Genomic DNA, 19,368 nt, shown 5'->3' with positions numbered 1-19,368 from the left:
AAACCGCTCACTTAATTAATGGACGTTCCCTAAATGTCAGCTACAAGTTCCACGGTTTCTTTTTTATTATAGAGACTTAAAGGTCTGAAGTGTTGGTTTTGAGACCTTTACGTTTGAGGTATGTTTAAGTGTGAGTAGTATGCAATGTTAATTGTGGCCTTTGCTTTAATTTACTTTTACCAAGTGACCGAAGGCCAAGTGTCTGAACTAGACGCCACTTCACGTGTGTAACCTATCCCAATTACCGGACCGGAGAAAGAGGTTCTGCAGTTTACCATGGAGTTCGAATCAGGTGCAATTCGTGACGACTCCTCACACCGTTGAGAGGAAAAATTTATGTTAAAGGCGTACTGAAAATTTTCGTGGTCCGGGCGGAATTCGATTCAGGGACCTCTCGGTTTCCAAGCAAGCGTTTTACCATTAGGCACCAGGGCAAACGAAAGAAGAGATGAGACGCTCTGTTCTTGTTGAATCGTCACATTACCATACTTGCAATGGGATCTGAAGTTTATCCGTATTCTTATGTACTGAAAGGGGTAAAATACTAACGGCAGGTAGAATAATATTACAGATGGAAAGCGATGGCTGGAAAAAGACTGGAAAAATAACAAATCCTGTCAGAGATAACTCCTGGAAATAACTTGTCCAGACTCTTAAGTTCGTGCTGTAAGCGAAGGCATTACGTGACACAGTGATGACTCTGACCAGTCAGGAATTGATTACAGGTATGTGCTACACATCACGACATTCTCGGACATCTGCAGTGGGCAGTGAACCGACCTTGGCGGTGGAATTGCTGGCTTCGAGAGACACTTGGCCGAGATCAGAGGAGCCGCGCCGAAGTCCATTAGTGACTGGGATGTCACGGTCTGCGCTTCTCGACTTAAAACAAACTCCGTCTCCACGCTCAGTTGTGGCTGAAAAGCCGTGAGCAAATAACCGCTGCCAGAATGACGAGGCTTTCCGCGGAGGCGTTTGTGACGAACGACTGAACTAAAAAGTAACTTTTATTCCTCCTGAGGAGCTCATGATGTCCTGCAACATAATCACACTACGAAAAACTCGCGAACACCTGACAACTGCATTTGTAAGTGCTGTGCCTCGTTCCTATGATTAATGGGAGGTAAATACCGTTCATTGTCATCTTCTCTTACGTACCGACGGTGGGAAACTAAAACGCCAAAGAACTTCACAGCCAGTTCCTGAGACAGCAAAGTATCAATTGGCACCCTTGACAAGAACAGTCGTTTCTCTGTGTGAAGCACAGCCACACAACGATTGCAACTTTCCTGCAGGCACGGACGTTGGCACGGACAGGTTCAGCGTCAATAATTGTCAACTAATGTTTAATAATTTATTTATCAGTCACAATTATTCTACTTTTTATACTGCCGCAATCGATTTCATTGTAAATGCCATCGTTAGATCATTTTATAATAAAAAAACAAACGACTGGTAGTCAATAAAGTTTTAATTGTTACCCCGAAAATGTAAGGGTACGTAATTAATCTTTTCTTTGTTTGCAGATGTATGCCTCCATTTCTGGGATACGTTCAAATCCACTCGTCATGGTGCCGTAGAGGGTCTCTAGAGGAGCCAAAACGAAATGGTGCAGCTCGTCGGTAAGGTGGATTACCATCCGATAGATCGAAGTAGAACAACTCTGCAACAGAACATGTTGAATTGCTGAACGAGTGCGGTAAAAATGCACCCCTATTTAACGCATTGGTTAAGTGGTGCAGACGCTTCGAGTGTAGTCAAACGAGCCTTAATGGCGGACGAAGTGGCAGACCACCTCCCTATGAAGAAATGGTAATCGCAAGAGATGGAGACCCTGGTGCATCACTATCTACATGACAGTAGAGAAAGTGCAAGTCAGCAGCACTGGAATTTGCAGCACCTTACATCACAGCTGTACCTCACAAATAGCCCTGCTTGATGGATTTCGTGACTGCCATACCCATTCACATAGTCTACCAAATCGACGAAGCTGCGAGAAAGTTGAAGTCCACATGGCTTCTTTAACCACTTTGTGCGACTGCTGGATGTATCCCTCTGGACCCGAGGCGAAGGAGTAAAGATATCAGCGGCAACACGTGAATTTAATGCCACCGAAATGGCGGAGACCTAAGCACTAACCAGCTGGTGGAGTCTGAGTGTTTGTTGGGACTTATAACCATTCATTACTTAAAGTGAAGCACATAAATATTCTCCAGATAGTGCATCATCAGCGCATATGATAAAATATGTGTAAAATACGTGAATGAATAGTTAAAAAACTGACGTATGACTTGCTTCTACTCTGGTCTTTTTTGCTCCCTGCTCGCTCTCTCAGCGGATCTGCAGAAAAAGAGGTTCTATATTTAAGTCTGTAATATACTTAATAATTATAAGGGCGCCTTATTTCACTCGCTTCTGTATTCATTATGTTCCTGTCTTTCTAACAGTGAAACATCTACATGTTTACAGCTAATTAAGCCGTTAGAACTGACAGGTTTGTTGATTCGGCAACTGCGCGCCATCAGCCCGTTGCCGAATATATACTCCTGGAAATTGAAATAGAACACCGTGAATTCATTGTCCCAGGAAGGGGAAACTTTATTGACACATTCCTGGGGTCAGATACATCACATGATCACACTGACAGAACCACAGGCACATAGACACAGGCAACAGAGCATGCACAATGTCGGCACTAGTACAGTGTATATCCACCTATCGCAGCAATGCAGGCTGCTATTCTCCCATGGAGACGATCGTAGAGATGCTGGATGTAGTCCTGTGGAACGGCTTGCCATGCCATTTCCACCTGGCGCCTCAGTTGGACCAGCGTTCGTGCTGGACGTGCTGACCGCGTGAGACGACGCTTCATCCAGTCCCAAACATGCTCAATGGGGGACAGATCCGGAGATCTTGCTGGCCAGGGTAGTTGACTTACACCTTCTAGAGCACGTTGGGTGGCACGGGATACATGCGGACGTGCATTGTCCTGTTGGAACAGCAAGTTCCCTTGCCGGTCTAGGAATGGTAGAACGATGGGTTCGATGACGGTTTGGATGTACCGTGCACTATTCAGTGTCCCCTCGACGATCACCAGTGGTGTACGGCCAGTGTAGGAGATCGCTCCCCACACCATGATGCCGGGTGTTGGCCCTGTGTGCCTCGGTCGTATGCAGTCCTGATTGTGGCGCTCACCTGCACGGCGCCAAACACGCATACGACCATCATTGGCACCAAGGCAGAAGCGACTCTCATCGCTGAAGACGACACGTCTCCATTCGTCCCTCCATTTACGCCTGTCGCGACACCACTGGAGGCGGGCTGCACGATGTTGGGGCGTGAGCGGAAGACGGCCTAACGGTGTGCGGGACCGTAGCCCAGCTTCATGGAGACGGCTGCGAATGGTCCTCGCCGATACCCCAGGAGCAACAGTGTCCCTAATTTGCTGGGAAGTGGCGGTGCGGTCCCCTACGGCACTGCGTAGGATCCTACGGTCTTGGCGTGAATCCGTGCGTCGCTGCGGTCTGGTCCCAGGTCGACGGGCACGTGCACCTTACGCCGACCACTGGCGACAACATCGATGTACTGTGGAGACCTCACGCCCCACGTGTTGAGCAATTCGGCGGTACGTCCACCCGGCCTCCCGCATGCCCACTATACGCCCTCGCTCAAAGTCCGTCAACTGCACATACGGTTCACGTCCACGCTGTCGCGGCATGCTACCAGTGTTAAAGACTGCGATGGAGCTCCGTATGCCACGGCAAACTGGCTGACACTGACGGCGGCGGTGCACAAATGCTGCGCAGCTAGCGCCATTCGACGGCCAACACCGCGGTTCCTGGTGTGTCCGCTGTGCCGTGCGTGTGATCATTGCTTGTACAGCCCTCTCGCAGTGTCCGGAGCAAGTATGGTGGGTCTGACACACCGGTGTCAATGTGTTCTTTTTTCCATTTCCAGGAGTGTACATTCACATTTTCAAAAGTCAAATCTGCAGTTGCGACTTTACAGTTTAATATTATCACAGTCCTGCGTCACCAGGCTTTCCCCCTTACCAACGACTACTTCTGCCCTTGGCTTTTACAAGAATTTGAAAATCGGAGGTAACGTTATGTTATTAGACACAGCAGAAGTTACAGTTTTATCGTTAATATAAAACTCTACGACTCTGTGTCATTATTATTATACTCTTGCTGTCGTCAATGTAATATGTCCCACCTAAAGAGCAGATTACCTTCAAAAACTAATTCATCATTGTATTTATTTTCTTTTTGAAGGATCATTACAGACTGCTGTACTGTGGCTTCGACATATTTTGCTTGTTATGTGACAAACCCTCACGGAAGCATACCTCCGAAATGTCTTCACGAGGGTACAGATATCTCTCAAGATGAATTATCGGTTGCAGCTGTCCAAGGTGGTTTCTTGCTCCATGTCATCGCCCCAGCTCATTCTGCTCATGCTGCTCGTTTGGGCTTTCTGACTTCGATTCTCCCGTATTCTCTTGAAGTGCCATCCAGTATCTTCTTCCTGTTTCCGCATATCAAGAAAACCGTTAGGGGCAGCATTTCCAGAGTGACGAGGTGAATTTCGGAGTGCAATGTATCCTGAAGAGACAAATCGTAGGCATCTATAAATCACCGATGGTTCCGCATAAATAGCCACAGTTGGAAAAAAATTGTCACGTTAATGACTGAATATGTAAAGAAAGATTATCAGCTCGTTTATGGTCACAGCTTGATTTTTAGAGATGATGGTTAGAACTTCATGAGTACTCATCGAATATCTCTCATCAAATCATCAAATACATATCGTACCCAGCCACCAGTTGAACTGGACATATGTCTCAATCCCCCCCCCGCCGGTCCCCCGGTGTTGCTGCCCATTTTCTCCTCCACCCACTTTGACCTACTTTGTCCATCTCCTGATCCTTCCACCTCTCTCTATCCATCGTCTCCTGCTCTCCTCTCTCTCCATCTTCCATCTCCTCTTTCCCGCTCTCTGTGTCGATGTATCCCCACCCCTCGCCCCATCTCCTCTTCCAATCCACCGCCTCTCTGACCTTGTAATTGCAAATCCAGATTCTACTGTAATATTCCAATCACAAGTCGATGAACCAGAAAGAAATGCAACTTTCTGATTTCCATGAAAACCGTCTGTGAAGAAGAAAACAAAACCGCACATTACTGTGCATACAATTTCTGTTTAAATATATCTAAGCGAGAAATTTAAGTATAGGAGGAAAAATTTGTCTAAGGTGTAATTTCCTTGCTATCGGAGTTAAAACTGAAGGCGACAAAGGAAACATAACCGCACATTTTACGACAGGGCCAAAGAGACCATTTCCTTTCTCGTAGTTAGTTTTAACAGGAAACCTGGGCATTGTTATCTGAATACATATCCAAACGTTTGTTTTAGTAACGTGAATTTCAGTAAAGTCTTTTCCCTATTCGAATGCAACGTTGTGTCAAATTTTCATGCCAATCGACCGGTTACTTTTCGAGTATTGCGAGCACAAATATACGCGGGCTGAATTTTTATACGCTAAGGTATCTAACATACATTACTTTTTATGACACAAAAAATAAGAATATGCTAGTATAAAAAAATTCCAGTCGCTCTCTCTCGCTCCTTCCTACACTTGTAACTATACAGTAACCCTACTATCTCCTTTTTATGATACAAAAATTAGGAGTCTTCAGTTATAGAAAAACTATCACTCCTTTCTCTCGCTTCTTCCTATGTTTTCAGCTATATAGAAGTCCTACTAGCTGCTGGTCACACTCCTGGATGGTACTGTAATATAATTAGCACATACAAACGGCATCTACCAGGAAGGAGAGGAAAGTAAAAAGGATTCCTCTCGAATTGTTAAGGAATTGTTTGTAGTGGCTATTAGTGTGAAACTCTTTTTCGATCTTGAATTGTGTTCTTTCGTTGTGACAAGTTTCATTCAAATCGATCTCACACGCCACCAATAGCAGTTCTTCATGTTTTTCCCACTCATAGGTACCTAAATGCTCCGCATCTTCTCTTTATGCCTTTCTCTTATGAGGGCCGTTTTGTAAACGTATCAGAAACTATTGTTCGCTGTAATTATTTATCTGGACCCCTGAAAATGCTGTACAAAGAAAGCCTTCATAATCACCATATCGAGGACTGTCTGTGAGCTGTACAGATTGCACGAGGACCGTACTGTTGGCAGCGTGTTACAAGCTCGTACATATGGCTCGTATTCCTGGGGCGTGAGACACGATTCGTTGTTAGCTTTTGAGGTGGCTTCCATACTTACATAGAGTGACCAGAAACAATCAGAAAAGCTATTAAGAGTTATGTTAAAGAAAAAATTCGATACGTTGTGCCGTTTCTGAGTTAATTAGCATTGAAGTTAGCCAATCAGGCCGTTGCGAGCGCAAACCTAAGCGCCTCGCTACGTATAATTACCTCAATTGTTCTCACAGTGTAGATGATAGCGCACGAGACTGCTCAGCCTTTGGGTAGGTGTCAATCCTTACTACCGTCCCGTCTCCAATTTCGGTACCGCTCTCTTGCTAGGTTTTAGGAAACCAAACGAAGGACACTTTTGGCGATGCAGTCTCTGGAGTGTCTGTTGAATTTGCGAGCGCAACGGCCTGATTGGCTAAATCCAACGCTAATTGACTCGGAAACGACGCAACGCATCGGATTTTTTCTTAACAATTTATTTCTCAGCGCAACCTGCCCTACAAAACTCTTATTAGCTTTACAGACTGTTTCTGAACATCCTGTATATTGTGTGTCGCACGAAATGACAAGTCATTTGAGGTTCATTCTAATGAAACCTGGCCAGTGTGTCTGCCTTAGTCTTAGATCTAAGGTGGTACCACGTAACTGCTGGTATGGTGGCGCCATCTATTGGTAGAGACACTGACGCGTGCGGACGTTTGGTGTTGCATAGCGCCGGTGTGGTTTCACGCCGAAGCGAAGGTGGTCACACAAGTTATCGTCCGCTACTGAACATGCAGGCGAGTAAGCAGGAAGAACGAGGAATTATTAGATTTTTGGCAGCGGAGGGAGTTGGAGGCCGTGGAATGAATCGACGGATGAAGGCTGTGTACGGTGAGTACAGTCTGAGTCGTTCAAATGGCCCAAACGATTCCTTGAGGGCTGCGAGTCACTGGAAGACGATGCTCGTCCTGGACAGGCTCATCATGTCATCACACCGGAAATGGTTGCTAAAGTAATGCTTTAGTCAAGGACAACCGCAGAATCACCGTGGAAGAGATCAGTCGGTTACTGGTTATTAGCGTGGGCACCGCCCACACTATAATGCCCACAGACGGCCAATACGGTGAAGACAACATTGTAGCAGTTTCGGTGGGAAACGATGGAACATCCACCGTACAGTCCTGACCTTTCACCGTGTGACTTTCATGTGTCTGGACCTCTAAAACAAGCTACTCGCGGACATCGATTCGCAACGGACGACGAAGTGTATGACTGGGTCCAGGCCTGGATCTGACAGCAGCCTACTAGCTTCTTCAAGGATGGAATAGACCGGCTAGTATCGCAATGAGATAGATGTGCCAACAATTCTGGCGACTATTGTTGAATGTGTGTTCTGTGTATAAGCACATTTTTTAGTTAATAAAATCGTTACCGTTACTTTACACTAGTGACCGGGTTTCATTTGAAAACCCCTTATACTACACACACATTTGTATTTTATGATCATAAGTTTTCGAATGTGGCACAGATTTCTACTTACGATTTTATATTGTAATTAGCGTAACCAGACGAAACAACTCTACATAAATTAACTACAAGCGGTATGTTGCTGCAATGACACAATCGTCCAACATCTGTTGGGCCGTATGCAGAGCACTGTAAGGTGGAACGACCATTATACACATGCATAGAAGATTTTGGGCGTTGCTATTGATTAACATGCGTCAGTAAGTCATTGTGAGCATTACAGTAAACAAGCTGAACCAAAGGTTACCACCAGTATCAGCACTGCTACAGCATCATGAATTATTGACTGTCTAACAGGTTTCAGCGTACACATATAATTAAGTGTATTGCCACAAAGAAAGGCCTGCTATTCCAGGCGTAGTTAGTCAGGCGTTGTTCCATACAGAGTATTTTAATGCAAGGAGGCTTTCTTCACCAAGACAGCCGAGTATGTTTGTGCAATGACTCCAGACTCACATTCCGGATCAATTGGATTCAAAAACCAGTTCAGTCATCCCGAGTTAAATTTTGCCTGATTTTTAAAAAAGGCACTTAAAGTGAATCCCAAGGCTGCTCCTTTGAAAAGGAAACGACTGGTTTTCTACTGTGCCGTCGTCTAGTCAGAACTGATGTTTCGCCTCTAGTGATGGAACTGTAACACCTCCTATCCATCTTTAAAACATCACAGTTTCGTCCCATGGCATTCTCTAATGCGGTGTTTCTTGCCACATTACTTCAATTTAGTCTTGTCGTTTGGCCATTAGTTTACGCTAACCAGTCATACGATTTGTTTCGTAGCATTCCCTACTATTCTACAGTATCTTTCGGAATGTTATGGTATCATATCCGCAACGTGACAAAGTCGTAACTCGTCTTGAAGTTACCATGCTAGGGAAACAGTTTTAATAGTATTTTGCGATAGGTGTTGCTAGACATGTGAACCAAGCCAGACCACTCCTCATTAACGCAGGGGATTTGTGTATTTACGGCTGCGCTAGTAATCAAGTTGGAAGAAACTTCTCCCAACTGACATTCAAATAATAACTATTGATTTTGACACCAAGTTCCCAATGCTGTAATATATGTTCTGCATATTATTTTTCAGTGCTATACAGCCATCAGACATAAAAGTATATTAATCTTATAGATCACTTTAATAAGGTTGTTAATATTTACTGTTGCTTTACTTTGTACGTTGTACCACGAAAGCGCAATGTGATCGAACAAGCAAAAAGTTTCTCGCGGCTGCGACTGCCTCAAATTGACCTCGGAAAAAAAGTCAAATTATCCGAAGCGTTAATAATTAGTTAAGGATGGATCTGCCTATTCGCAAGAACACAAATTGATTTTTGTTTTATTTCCCAGACATGTTTCACCACAGTTGTGCTACCTTCATTGTTCTTTTTTTATTATTTCCCTGACATACACGCCCACAGGTTATTTTTAAGTTATGGAATATAACACAGCAGATTTTTTGGTCATTTCAATTGTATGTGCACGTTACCTTTTAATTGACATTTTGTTTTAATGACTGCTACTTACAGTGCTGTACTGCACTTCTCCTACCTCTGTAACTGAGGAAGCATCAATGCTTCATGACGTAAAAAATGCATAAAATGGCATTTTATTGCTCTACATTCGAAAGGTATATCATTACATTGCATTCACTTCAAAAAAATTAGGACTATATATGAATTTCTCTTAGCCTGAAATTCAGTCACACTGAAGCGGAAAACATATTGATTACTTTAACATTACTTCATTTCTCCTGTCCGCATTATCCAACCTCTAAATATCCACCGGGAAATGAAGGCAAAAACGAGAGTAAAGACATTATAATAATTACACTGAAGAGCCAAAGAAACTGGTACACATGCCTAATATCGTGTAGGGCTCCCCGCGAGAACGCGGAACTGAAGTCTTAAATAGCACTGGAAGGAACTGACACCATGAATCCTACAGAGCTGTCCGTAAATCTGGAAGAGTACGAGGGCGGGGGTGGGGGGGTGGGGGGGTGGAGATCTCATCTGAATAGGACGTTGCTAGGCATCCCCAGATATGCTCAATAATGTTCATGTCTGGGGAGTTTGGTGGCCATCGAAAATGTTTAAACTCAGAAGAGTGTTCTTGGAGCCACCCTCTAGCAATTCAGGTCGTGTGGAGTGTCACATGTCCTGCTGGAATCGCTCAAGTCCGTCGGAAAGCACGATGGACATGAATGGATGCAGCTGATCAGACAGGACGCTTACGTATGGTTCACCTGTCAGAGTCGTATCTGGACGTATCAGGGGTCCCATATCACTCGAACCGCAAACGTCCCATACCATTACAAAGGCTCCACTGGCTTGAACAGTCCCTGCCGATATGCAAAGTCCATGGATTCATGAGGTTGTCTCCATACCCGTACACGTCCATCCGCTCGATACAATTTCAAACGAGATTCGTCGGATCAAGCAACACGTTTCAAGTCATCAACAGTCCAATAACGGTGTTGACGAGTAAGGTGAGGAGTAAAGCTTTGTGTCGTGCAGTCATCAAGGGTACAAGAGTGGACTTTCGGCTCCGAGAGCCCGTGTGGTTGATGTTTCGTTGAATGGTTCGCACTGCGATACTTGTTGGTCGCCCAGCACTGAAATCTGCAGCAATTTGCGGAAGGGTTGCCCTTCTGTCACTATGAACGATTCTCTTCAGTCATCGTTAGTCCCGTTCTTGCAGGATCTTTTTCCAACCTCAGCGATGTCGGAGATCTGATGTTTTACCGGATTGGTTCAAATGGCTCTGAGCACTATGGGACTTAACTTCTGAGGTCATCAGTCCCCTAGAACTTACAACTACTTAAACCTAACTAACCTAAGGACATCACACACATCCATGCCTGAGGCAGGATTCGAACCTGCGACCGTAGCGGTCGCGTGGTTTCAGATTGTAGCGCCTAGAACCGCTCGGTTTACCGGATTCCTGATATTCACGGCACACTCGTGAAATCGTCGTACAGGAAAGTCCCCACTTCATCGCTACCTCGGAGGAGCTGTGTCCATCGCTCGAACTCCGACTATAACACCACGTTCAAATTTACTTAAATTTTGATAAACTGACATTGTAGCAGCAGTAACCGATCTAACAACCGCCCCAGACGATTGTCTTGTATAGGCGTTGCCGACCGCAGTGCCGTATTCTGCATTTTTGCATAACTGTATTTGAATACGTATGCCTGTAACAGTTTCTTTGGCCCTTCAGTGTACAATATTAGTTCGCTTTACACAGAATATCACTTCATAATGTATGTTCTGTTAGTAGAAAGATGGCGTGTGAGTAGTTTGAAATAACCACTTACGACTTTCACTGTTTCAGTTGCTGCTGTCTGTTGGCGCTAATTACAGACACCATGCCTGCGTTTGTTTGATTCGACTGTTGCTAGAACACGTTTCAGTCGATTGTCAAAAGCTACTCTCGGCACTCGACGGAAATTTTATGAATGCTTGACGTCTGTTCTCTGAAAATGTCCGAAAGAAAAGACATACGGAATCAATTGCTACGATACATATTATGTAAGGTGAAGGTTGGGATGGGTGGCGGGTGGTGGGTGGGGGTGGGGGGGGGGGGGAATGTAAGGAAATGATGGTATCAGCTGCATCGGAACATTTTGCGGAATCAGAGGATACGGGTGAAAATGTGCGACACACGTTGACTCGTGCCCGGTCTCCCGCTTTCTAGGCAGTTGCGTTAACCATGCGCCATCCGGACACCGTCGTTATTGCAAATGCACGCACTATTTCGGCGCGTTCTCCGGCCGACCCAATTTCCCACGCAGTCCGACCTATCCTCACAAATGTGGCATCTTACGGCTGTTATACCAATGAATCGGTAACTAAATCAGCCAGTCCATAATATGACCTTCGTTACACATTCTTAAAGTTCTCAGTGGCTCAGAAAGCAGCTCGATATGCAGCTACAAAAATCTTTATCATTTGCGCAATGACATAAAATGTCTGACAAGGAGCAAAGCAAGTTTTAAAGTTAACTTAAACTCATTTCTCCTGGACAGCTCTTCCTATTTCATTCACGAATTTCTACTTGAACACTGGTAGCCGGTAGAAAAATTTGTTTTTAAGTTTGCTTGCCTGGGTAGTACTAAAATGATAATCTGTTCACTAACGTTAGCACTTATCATTTGTACACAGACATGTATAATTGGCGTGAAAGGAACATAAAGGAAACAGAATGGGAAAGAGGTAAGAAGGAAATAATGACTTAGAGCAGAACAGGGAATCACAGCAATACAACGGCGGAAGTTGAAAATGTACAGCAGACGGGGAGTCGAATCCGAATTCTCCTCATCTCTAGATCATTTGTCTTCGCCGTCATCTTCTTCTTTTCGGTATTGTTCGTTGCGTTTGGTCTGGGCCGACGTCACGTGACATTCGTTCAAGTTAATCATTGATTTCTTTACTCCGTTCACCAGAAGGCAACCAGCCCTCTTACCGAACACGCTGAGCTACCGTACGAGCACCTCAGCCATTCGCACCTGCTTCTCTTCAGACCGAAATTCCCAACTTGCCACACTGTAACGAACAATGCCCATTATCCCCCTTCCAGCAAATTTCTGTTTCTAGAAGTTCAGACGTTGGTTGTGCATCCACACTCAACGTTTTCCATCAAAGAGCCGTCGTGCGCATAGAATTACAGATATGACAGGTGTCATTTCTCCCGGACTTGCCTCTGTGCGCACTCTATTTCGTGACTTTCCCTAAGGAAGCAGCACGTAGCGCAAAACTGAAACTACTCGCGTCTGTAATTTATACGTAGCCTGTAAATTGACTCGTTCCACATTATTTGGATAGAAGAATAGTTCATATGATCTATGAAACATGTAACTAACCAACGAAGAGTACCATAACCTAAAAATTTGTATGGGTACGAAACAGAACTTCCACACAGATTACGGTTCAGTGGCAGCGCAGTGGGAAATTACAGTAGTAGTTGAACATTCTTAAAACATAGCTGAAAATTAGCGGACTGAAAGGAAGTAAAAGGTGATGTGTAATATAACGTATTCAAGGAAGAGCAGTTTCACCCATGGGCGAGTGTCACAGAAATCCTCAAAAACCTCGATTGGGAGACTTTTAAAGACAGACGCCAACTGTCCCGCGAAAGCGTACTTACAAGTTTTGGAGAACCAGGTAATGGCGGCCGTGTGGCCGAGCGGTTATAGGCGCTTCAGTCCGGAACAGCGTGGGGCTGCCTCGGGCATGGATGTGTGTGATGTCCTTAGTTAGGTTGAAGTAGTTCTAAGTCTAGTGGACTGATGACAGATGTTAAGTCCCATGGTGCTTAGAGCCGTTTGAACCATTTTGAACCAGATAATCTATAAATATTCTGTCTCCTCCGTGTTACTTTCGTAGAGAAAGTGACGAAAAAGTTGAGACTAACTACAATGTGCAGAGGGGCACTAAAGTAGCCGTTCTTCCCGCACAACATACGCGTTCGAAATGAGAAGACACTACAACATGTGGCAGAGTGCACAGTACTCTCTTCCGTGGAGATAGCGGTGCTTTACAGAGTGTGTACGTAAGTACAGAAGAATCTATAGTGCAATCTCTCCACGATGATTTGACGGATATTGTTGTAAAGGATCGCGGACACTTCGGCTTTGAAGCACGCTGCTGGGTGGCGAGGCTGGGGTGTCGTCAGTGGGTGGCCCTCTGTTTCGCTCGGTGCGGCCGCTGTCTGCAGGCAGAAAAGGCGGGAGTCCGCTTTCCGTGTCGCAGCTCGCAGCCGGCCGCACATCCGAGCGCCGGCAAGCCACCTCTTTCTTCTGCGAGGGATTGTCTCCGTACCGTATACCGCGACAGGTGGGGCTGTGAGGTTCCCGTCCGGGATGCGCTGCCGTATCGAATGTCCGCCCTTCGTGACCCCCTGGCCGGAAACAATGGCGACCGCCGAGACTGGTACAGGCGCCATGTCGTCGAGCCTGGCCAGCTCCCCGCAGTTTCGCGTTCCGCAGGCTGCGAGGGTCGGTGCAGTGTCCCCTGTTTCTCCCGTTCAGACACAGGGATTGGCGACCGCTTCGTATCCCGCATCCCTTGCCTTGCTACGAGTTCTCGAGAATCGCGCAGCACCCGACTGACTCGTTGCACGGGAACACTTTGTCCTGCAGTGGTACGTCAACGTATACTAGCATACGTATCGTGATTTCCTTTCTTTCCTCTGGTGCAGTCACGTACGGGAATGAGATAAAAATTAATCTCTTGGATCATTATAAATAAGACACTGAATTGAAACGAAATAAAGTTATTTTAAATATAAATTAACGCATGGAAGACAAAACTACTTAAATTTTTCTTCTCTTTTCACTCGTATGTGACTGTGCTGCCGTGGAGTTACGTAAATTCAAGGTCGAGGAGGGGGGGGGGGGGGGTGGCGGAGAGAAAGGGAAGTAAATTGTGATATTGGTTGCATCAGAACTAGATGCGGAATCAGCGGCGATAGTGAAAATGTGACGGACAGGGACTCGAACCTGGAATCTTTTGCTTACTAGGCACCTGCATTAAACACTGCTCCATACGGACACAATGTTTATCGCAATGTACGGAATACCTCGGCACGCTCCTTGGCCGACCCTCATTCCCAACAAGCGCCACTTATCAGCGGACCCCTCCCATGCCTTGGACATGTTCGGAACAACATTCATATAATTGATTGCCCTCCATGGTCAAGAAATCTGCAACCTTTGGTGCGAATGCACCATATCGTCCGATCTCTGGCACGAATCTAAAGTTAGTGAGCTTGAAGGACACGGATGGGGAATGGGGATAGAAGGCGCTATGTGGGACTGTGGGTCTGCCAGGGAATGCGCCGAGGCAGTCCACGCATTTGCGATAAACATTGCGTGTAAGTGTGTGTAAGTTTGTATGTGTATTTGGAACTTACAGGCGCTCAGCGTCAATGTTATCAGCGGCCTTACACATATTAAAAGAAACTAATTTGCATAAAATGTCTGAAATTGTTGTCACACGGTGAAGAGATAACCAGTAAAATGACACTCATTCACTCACTCTCATCCCACTGGCGTTGATCCACATAATCACTTAATCCCACAGCCCTTAATGTAACAGAAAAGGTTCAGAGGTGCTGTGCATGACATTCAAACAGAAGACAACCACGCAAGATCTAAAAGGATAGCACAGGGAAATGTTGAAACGTCCCCTTTGAAGAATTATACACGACTGTGCTTAACCTGACACACAATATTTTTAGCGCAACGCAATCTGACTTTCAGAAATCCCTACAAGAGAATGGCCCTGACTAACATTAACCTATGCATTTCACAAATCGCTTACCTCACAAAAATTTTGGTTACTCGAACTACTGCAATACAGCGAGCTCCACTACTGCCAGCTAAATAAAAGATTCAAACTACGGAAGGCACTAACTACTGATAGGCATAGTTAGCAAATGAAAGATTTTAATAGAGAACAACAATGTATTTACCTTAATAGTCATAATATATATAGCAGTTCATGACAAATTACAAAACTCCGCCATCTCTCTCCCCACATCCACCACTGCTGGCGGCTCACCTCCAACTGCGCAACGCCACGCGCTGTTCACATCCAGCTGCCGCTGCCAAACACTACAATGGCAGACAACAATGCAAACTAGACACAGACTGCACACAGCACAGCCAGTGATTCTCACACAGAGCGCCACGTGGCGTTACCAATAAGAAAACCTAAACAGCCTACTTACATAGCCCCCATGCTCCCCACAAAAAATTTTACAAATTGTTTTGGGCAGTGGCCAATAATTATTTGATAAAATTTTTAATAATTACAATAACAAAGATAACAAATGCACACACTTATTGATACATTGTTGGTCAAAAGCTAAAATTTTCTCACAGTCCATAAAGACAGTCCTGATCATTCATCACAGTAACGTTGCAGTGTTTTTCTCAAAGTCTGAGCAGTAAAAGAAAATGCACACGGAATTAGTGGATTTCCATGCAATCTTGAAGAAGTAGTGTTGTCCTTCGAATGGAAAGACAGTGCTGACTCTTGACATGCAGACAGGTATTGGTCCACAACAGAGTAAACCCACAGCAGAGTCAGTCGACGTTTTGAAGAATATTGGTAGTTAGGTCATCACAGAGCAGACCCACTGTAGTCCTGGTAGAGATTACGGTACTGGTGGGCCACCAGAGGTGCAGACCCACTGCAGTCCTTGTAGAAATAATGGTATTGATGGATCATCAAAGATGTAGACCCACTGTAGTCCTTGTAGAGATAATGGTACTGGTGGGTCATCAAAGATGCAGACCCACTGTAGTCCTTGTAGAGATAATGGTACTGTTGGGTCAACAAAGATGCAGACCCACTGTAGTCCTTGTAGAGATAATGGTACTGGTGGGTCATCAAAGATGCAGACCCACTGTAGTCCTTGTAGAGATGGCCAGCAGCCATCTGTTGCGACTGTGCAGGTGCACAATCACCATCGAAGAGTCTTGCGGAGAATATAGCAAGTCCATAAACCACCACTTGTCCACTCACGAAATTTTTGGAATTGTCCTTAGAACCAGCAATGCTGTTATCCAGTCCCTTGCTGAATCATTAACACACGTGCAAACACCGTCAGTCCCTACTTCTCACATATTGTCCATATACTATGACCAACAGAAACGTGTTGCAGTGAAATGTAACTTACAAGTTGCTTAATTTGATGAACTGGTGTCAATTACAATTTTATAACATGAGAATACAATAACAAAGGTACAAAATACATCATTAAAGAACATAACAATACAGATAACATTTATAGTACAGGCTTTACAAAAGAATCGAACTAACATATACATCAGTGTTACAGGAATTATGACATAAGTAAATACATAAAAGATCAGAATAACTTTTGAAACATCAACTTCACACATGAGCATTAAAACAAAACAGAATAAATAATGTCTAAGCATATTTACAAGGTAAATAACATATTATTAGTGCCAATTATATTTGAGGATAACAGTATTCCTCATCATAGTGAATGTAGCTTAGTATTAGAAGAAGAAAAAATTCTATGAAACTACACAGAGACAGGAAGAAAACAAATACACAAGGGTACCCAAACACATAGTGGGATAACACAGAAGGAAAGGACAGGGTTTATTTTCAGTGTAACATTTGGTACTGCAGTCCAACCCAAAACTTCATTCCATAGATCTTTCGTCTTATTTCAACCTTTGCTTCCCCCAAAAAAATCCTATCCAAGCATGTTTTCTGTATTTATTTCACATATTTCTTACCTCATTATTTATTTCCAAGAAAATCCTACCTATACCTGCTTTCTGTACTTTTTTCGTATAACTTCTCAATGCATTTCTTCCAATTCATCGCAACTCATTCTCTTCTATAGTCTACCCCCTCTTAAGCTAACTTAAATCTACTGAGCTCAGATGCTAAACTAAGGGACGAGGCAATGCAGCAGCATAAAACAATTAATATAAAAATCAATGACAAAAAATTTAAATAGGCAAAGGAATTGCAATATTACAACTAATATAAGGCACTGTGCAGCAAACAAGAAAAATAAATCAGTAGTAAACTAGCTTAACAGAGTAATACAAAGTGAATTCAGTAACACTATGCCTGGCAACCAATAGCAGAAAATGAAATAACTTATACCTAAACATGACATAGCTCAAGCAGAAAAAATAGAACACTAAAGATAACAATGCAGATAAGCGAAATGTCTATTCACATCTTAATATCTATGTAAATAAAGTGGTGCACCACAAAAACTAATTATACAAAAAATTACCAAGTACTTGAAAAGGAAATTATATATGCAGTTATTGTTATCAGTCCCTTCTTATCGTTCTTTCCATTCCAAGAGCTCCTTTTTCGAAGAATGTGGATCATAAAATAATTATTTAATAGATCTGTTTACAGAAAGTGTTCACATTAGCAAATGCATCTAAGTTTATTTTATAAAACTAATGCTGCAACACAGCTGGAAACCAGATATCAAATGAAATAAGCAACTATGTACAAAGTAAAGCATAAGAACATCTTTCAGTAGTCATGAGGCATTTCATAAGTTAGTAAGAAAATCTCTCGACTAGAGAGACAGAAGTTATAATCAGGTGTATAGACATAAAAATATTTCTCGTCATTTCATTAGGCATTTCAGTAAATATCATAAATTAAGAGCTCCACAGTGTAATCATATGTTTTCAAGTTCGACCATGTCGTTTTTGCGATGCTTTCTACAAAGGAACGTCAATAGCGAGGATAATGGCCTCCTTTTTTTTCTCCACCTAATGGCTTTCTATTGTCAGACAACTACCTCTCAGCTGGGCGCCAAAAACGCATTACGTCAAGGTCACTTACCTTTCTTAACGAAATATTTACGACAGCAGTTTGCGCTACAGTGACAGTTTCATATAAAAAATTTCAGAGGTATAGAATTTGCGTTGCAAATCTGTAGAAACAAAATCCTGTAAATATAACAGAGTCCAAAAAATTTTCAGTGGCATTGTAATACATTCATGCATGTACACACATTTTATAATTCTTAAAGTACGATTCTTGGTTTACAACATCCTTTTTCACAAGTCCCTAACCACTATTCATTATTCCTTACCTTATTACACATATACATATTCGTTGACACTTCAATATTACATAGTAATAATACATAGCATAATCAGATTCCTCATATAACATCATCTCATTGATCATGAACATACTTCAACAGCATAATACACATCGTCGTCGTAATAATATCATAACATCTCAGTCTAATCTCAAAAACGTCATAGCTTTCTGCAGTAATTTCAAAACCTAAAGAAAATTCTCTGCTCATTTCAATAGTGTCATCTACCTCAAACGTACTTTAAAAGTCATGATCCCATACCAAATACATCATTCAAAGCTCTCATAATATCACAATGTTTCCGAAAAAATATGAACAGTTCACAAAGTACATACAAAATACAGTTTCATAAGTGTGAAGTTATCCAACTGCGTAATTGTGTAAACATTTGTCACTGACATAGTAAAAAAAATGTTTGTTTCTCTGTTAAATATTCAGGTAGCTGTGTAATTCAGTGTTGGAGAAACATGGTACCGATGTGTAAAGTTGTATAAGCAAATACCATATTAGCTAGGGCTCCTTGTGCTTGCCACACACATGATACACAAAGTAAGCGTGTACCCCCCTGAGGATTAATGTAATTATACCCTCAGGTGTTACAGATTACAACAATGGAATGAAATGTATCATGGAAAACTTTCTTTGTAATTCAAAAATCTTGAAAAATAAATGGCTTAAGTACAAAATTAATCTCTCAAATACGTGTACTGTAGCGCTAAACTGTGTGTCTTGTTGCAACATAATCTCTGTGGAAGTGTCGTAGTTATCGTCCTCCGAAAGCTAAGTTCTGCAGAAGTCACTGTACTTACCTCATGATAAACAAAAGTGAAATGCTTTGCGTATAGATATCTTAGTTATTACGCTTATTGCCATGATGAAGAAAGTACTGTGTTGTAACGTATTGTTGTGCTATGGAAAAGGCAGTCTCATTGTAGCTATACCACAAAAGATGCTACTAAAACATGTTTTCCTTTCCAGAATAATGTAGAAAAACTGTGCAGATATAAA

The sequence above is a fragment of the Schistocerca piceifrons genome, chromosome 3 (genome assembly GCF_021461385.2).
Source record: "Schistocerca piceifrons isolate TAMUIC-IGC-003096 chromosome 3, iqSchPice1.1, whole genome shotgun sequence".
NCBI classification, from domain to species: domain Eukaryota; kingdom Metazoa; phylum Arthropoda; class Insecta; order Orthoptera; family Acrididae; genus Schistocerca; species Schistocerca piceifrons.
Note: the sequence above shows the minus strand (reverse complement) of the source record.